A 5,432-nucleotide genomic window follows, 5' to 3' on the forward strand; every position below is an offset into this window, starting at 1 on the left:
ATTTTAGTCACTTGTTTTTGAAGTTAAACTGATAGAATATAATGAGTGACTTCTCTTCACCACTTTTCACTTAATATGAGCAAACTACATAGGTTTTAGGGACATAGGTTGATTTCGTTGCAATTTGCTTGGGAGCTACCAGCATACTCCCCAGCATACAGTGTTCCCACCTTACAGGTTATAGCTGCAGATCTTTGGAAATCAAACTAAATTGCAGCATGGGGATGAGAACTTTTGAATACTCGAATGACAATAAATTGGTATATCTAATTACTTAAAAGTTCTTACAAAATGTAAGGTACGATTGCTTCTTTCTGTCATATTGGTTCTTCTATTTCAAAATTCACGCATTGCTCTGCACAATGGCTATTACCCAAAAAATTATCTATATCAGTGTCAGCTGGAAATTTAATGGTTTAAGCAATCCATCTAAGACACAAAGGTCATAGTGCTCTACTTTTACATACAGTTAGATGTTCATACTGACTCATTTTTTATCTACATTGAATGTGTATAACATATATCATTATCTGAACCATCCACCTCTTCTTTAGATCGTTTCCATTGCACAGCATTTTTTATTATAAATTTGAAACAAAAATAATAGAAAAAAGAAACGAGTATATAGAAATCCTAGAAACTTGCTGTTTTGTTGGAACATCCCTGCTGGCAGTTTTGGGCCCTGAAAGTTTTTTTTTATTTTTTTAAAAAAGTACTTTGCCGAGTGCCCCTGCCCAGGCACTCGGCAAAGTATTTTTTTTAAAAAATCAGAAATTCTTTGCCGAGTGCCTAAACAGGGGCACTCGGCAAAGAAATTATTTAAAAAAAATAAAAAAAACTTTGCCGAGTGCCTGGACAGGGGCCCTCGGCAAAGTAATTTTTTAAAAAAATAAAAAAAACTTTGCCGAGTGCTTGGGCTGGGGCACTCGGCAAGTAATTTTTTAAAAAAATAAAAAAAACTTTGCCGAGTGCCTGGGCTGGGGCACTCGGCAAAGTAATTTTTTAAAAAAATAAATTTTTTTTGCCGAGTGATGGGTCGGGCACTCGGCAAAATAACCGTTAACGGCCGCCGCCGCAACGGCCGAAAATATTTTGCCGAGTGCCGCCCCAAGCACTCGGCAAAAAAAAATTTTATTTTACCGAGTGCCCCGATAAAAAGCACTCGGCAAAGACCCTTTGCCGAGAAAAAATTTGCCGAGCGGACTTTGCCGAGTGCTACACTCGGCAAAGCCTTTGCCGAGTGCAAAGGGCTCTTTGCCGAGTGTAAAAACACTCGGCAAAGCCGCGGCCTCCAGTAGTGATGTGGGGTCCGAAAAAATAGATATCGACCAATTTTTTTACGTTTTTCTTGCTCCCACGCAGGCGGCCCAAATTCACTCGTGCAATGGTACAATAGCGCATATAGCTCCTCCTGGCCCATCAAAATCCTAGAAACCTAACTCTTGTCCCTATCATTCCCGTCGCACAGGACACTTCCATGCTCATGGCAGCGCCGCCGCCATAGCCACAATTCTACACTCATAATGTTTATTCTTGTTTTTATATGTGAATAAGTGATGTTTAATAGCTTAGGAATAGTTTTCAAGTCAAATTCTCTGATTTTTTTTCAAAACAATTTGTTTTTTTAAAAAAAATTGGTCCGATATTTCTGATATATATATCCTGCTTATCCTATTCATTCATTCATGACCTCTGATGAATTTTTATCATGTCATCCGGGGAGACGGCGAAGATGGTGAAATGGTGATCTAGGTAATATATTCCATGTTCATCTGTGCTGTCTCAACTCTCAACTGAAAACTATAGGGGACCTTCTTCTGGAATAAAGAATAAAGCTGTGTTTTTCTTTTTTTAGAAGGACAAAGGCTGTTGATGCCATATTCTTTCCATGAAGACGGGCATTATCGCCTCTTTAACTTTATATTGTTGTCATTATTAAGAATGCTGCGGTGACAGGCAAGACACTGGGCGCCTCGTCAGTATATATATAGTACATAGAAACGCGTTGTGCATTAGGCAATCCTCTCCATCCATCATTTCATCATCTTCTCCAAGCCAATATATATAATTCCAACAAGCTGTTCATCATGAATACGACTGCAATATACAAGCAGTCTATGAACATGACTGCAATTAGTAGTGAGCTTGGCAAACCAGAAATCAGAGCCACCATTCTTCTTGCAGTGGTCGCCTTCCATGGCCCACTGCTGCTGGTGCTCAGCTCGCGGCAGCGACGCAGCGGCAATCGGGTGGGCCGCTTCTTGCTCTGGAGCCTGTCGGCGGCCTACTTCCCGTTGATGACGTCCGTCCTGTCCTACCTGACCACCTGCATCCCGCGCGCGGGCGGCAAGGCCACGGCCGTACTCGTGCTGATCATCCTCGTCCAGTTCCTCAGGGCCAAGGTCGACATGGCGGCCTTGGCCGTGGCTGCGGTGGCCTCGCCCGCGGCCGGCGACGACGACGTCAACAGCCTCAAGATCCGGCCGTCCACGGAGAGCTTCATCAACACGTTATGGATGGCTGCGCTTGTCATCTACAACATATTCAGCACCATCCTGAAGCATTCGACGTCCACGCACAAACGCCTCTTGTTGCTAGTCGTGACGGTGCTGATCTCGCCGCTGTGGACATTTGGTGCATGCAGGATGGTGCTCAGGTTCGTCGCCTTCCAGAGGGCGACGGGCTCCTTCGCGCTCGGCCGCAACGTGCAGCTCATCGACGGCTACATGCTGCAGATCCGGGACGAAGTCGAGAGCGAGATGGCGGCGGCCCAGCCCCAGCAGCTCCTTGCAGTACCCCGTCTCATCGTGACGGGGGAAAGGAACCATGACGTGGAAGAGCGCCCGCAAGGGTAACATGTCAAGCGTTCGTCACTGCAAGGTGGTGAAGGGAGTAGTAGGCTGCTCACGTTGGGCCGTGTCTGGTCATCAGACAATGACGACTTTCTCCGGCCGGAGGACAAGGATCTCTGCCTATCCTTCGCTCTATTGAAGTGCCTGCGCAGGCGGTTCGCCGGTTACCGGCTCGCCGCCGAGGCCGGCTCTAGCTGGGCGTTCCGTTTCGTCTGCGACGGGCTGCTGCTCGGCCGGGGCGAAAACAAAGACGATGACCACAAGAGGGTCTTCAGGGTGATCGCCACCGAGCTCTCGTTCGCGAGTGACTTCTTCTACTCGGCTCTCCCCGTGGCCTCCTTCAGCACCACGGCCGCGGCTCTCCACTTCCTCCTCTCCCTCATCATCTTCCCCTCGTTTCTCTTGCTAGCGCTGGCCCTCCTGGTCTACCCAAAAGTAGTACGCTCCTCCTCTTACTTGTACTACAGGAACCCTTTGGTGCTGCTTGAGCTTCTGCTGACGCTGGTGAATGCCTACCACGAGATCTGGGACATGGTCGCTAGTGTGCGCTCGAACTGGACCAAGATCAGCATAATTGGGCACATCGTTCCGTCCCCACACACCACTGCACCCGCGGGTTCTTGGCCTGGCTGCTCAGACGATGCACGACCCCAGAGTTTTGGCACGATAAGATCCGGCAAACCCAGATGCTAAAGCCAGACCTCTTCGTCGTGCAGCACCAGCAGCCATGTGCGTGGAGCCGCCGCTTGAGAGCCAGTCCCAGACAGCTGCTCTCCCTCGTACGGGGGAGAAACCAAGATGACAAGATCGAGGTTCCCCTCGAGGTGGAGGCCATCCTCAAGTCACTGAGGGGCTGCGGCGGCCAGCTGAGCGACGGGACGGCGGCGATAAGACGACATGCCTTCGCACCTGGCAACGACATCACATGGGCGTGCCGGGACGGCGGCGACGTCGTCACCACCACCGATGCTATCCTTGTGTGGTACATCGCCACCACCCTCTTCGACATGAAATGCCGCCGCTCCGATTCTGCTGGTGGTACTCCTCCTTCTCCCTCGACGCCGCCGGTGGCCAACGACGACAGCAAGAAGAAGATCGTCGTCGCCTGTTGCTTGTCGCTACTGCATGTACCTGGTGGCCGAGGCTCCGGAACTGCTGCCGGACAAGCCTGACTGGATCAAACGCCGCTACGAGGCCGTGAAGAAGCGTATCGAGGAGGCACCCAAGTGCAGCGGTGATGAGTCGTCCGTGTACCAACACCTGCTCGACACTTTCAGCGAAAACTCCCACGAGGTGCTCATCAACGGCGCGAAGCTTGCAAAGCAGCTGGCGGAGGAAGCTGAAGACGAGGTGTGGGAGCTCCTCTCCGACTTCTGGTCCGAGATGCTGCTCTACCTCGCGCCTTCCGACAATGTCAAGGTCCATATCGAGGCCCTGCAGCGTGGCGGCGAGCTCATCACGCTCCTGTGGGCGCTGCTGCTGCACGCTGGCATCACCAGCAGGCCGGTGGAGAACAATTTCACTGCATGATGTGTGCTGCTATCGACAGGAGATCCAGACGCCATTGCACACCACTAGCCAAACACTATGTATCCACGTTCTGCGCGCGCAAAATGTGTCTGGCTAGATATGAAAATTGTGATGTTTTTTTATATTTTTTTGTGAGACCTGCATAATATTACACTGGTTTTCTAGCTAGTTGCTAGTAATGTTTGTATTCAATTTGTACACCTGGCAAATAATCTTGTATTCAATTTACAGCTTCAAAAATGCTGCCTAGTTTTGTTAGACGAAGGAAAACAGAAGAGAATTACAGCCACCAAGGAACTCCTTGATATTTCATTCTCTTTTTTTAGTATTTTATTTTATTCTGGTTTTGTGTTTACACACTGATGAATACAAATGAATGTTTCTTTTATTCTTTTGTGTTTATATATATGCTGGTGAAAACATGATCCTAAATTTAATCATGCATGTGCATTTAGTCAAATGAGTAGACAAATGCTGGCACAATAGGAGCACATCTACTTCTGGGCCAGAGATACCGACTATCGGGTTGGACTGTTAGAGATGTCAATGTGTTGGCCTAGGCCCTCATATTGGGTCGGGCCACCATGTCGTCGGCCTCACCAAAAAGCCAAGTTAGAAATAGAAAAAAAATACTACTGCCGTGTGTGCGTAAACCAACGGCTGTGCGTGGACGCGGGACGTCAGCAGCCACGGCTGCAACCGCAAAGCATGACCGTTGAACCTACTACCCAAGCATTTATCTTTTTCTATCAGTTTTGCGAACTACATATGTATGTGTTTAAAAAACGTATGTGCATCTCAACTAATAGTCATCGTTGGAAAACTTGGTCATCATCGTTGGTCTTCGCTTCACGTTCTCCATGCAGGTGGTGTTGGTGTAGGTATTGATGACGTCGGTGTGATCCATTGCCTCATGATCCATGGGTCGGTGTAGCGTAGCTAGAACATTAGCTAAGCCCGCCTCATCGGTATCGAATGACGCGTGTAGTTATAGTAGTTGAAGAGCATGCATGAAAAAGACGTGTAAGTCTCATCGAGGTAGAACTCGTT

The 5,432-nt window shown here is 48.5% G+C and overlaps 1 pseudogene; it reads left to right on the forward strand.

Annotated features, from left to right (window-relative positions):
• Positions 1–2,029: 2,029 nt before the first annotated feature.
• Positions 2,030–4,518, forward strand: LOC136534927 (uncharacterized; annotated as a pseudogene).
• Positions 4,519–5,432: the final 914 nt, after the last annotated feature.

Source organism: Miscanthus floridulus, unplaced genomic scaffold (assembly GCF_019320115.1).
Source record: "Miscanthus floridulus cultivar M001 unplaced genomic scaffold, ASM1932011v1 os_2404, whole genome shotgun sequence".
NCBI lineage: Eukaryota > Viridiplantae > Streptophyta > Magnoliopsida > Poales > Poaceae > Miscanthus > Miscanthus floridulus.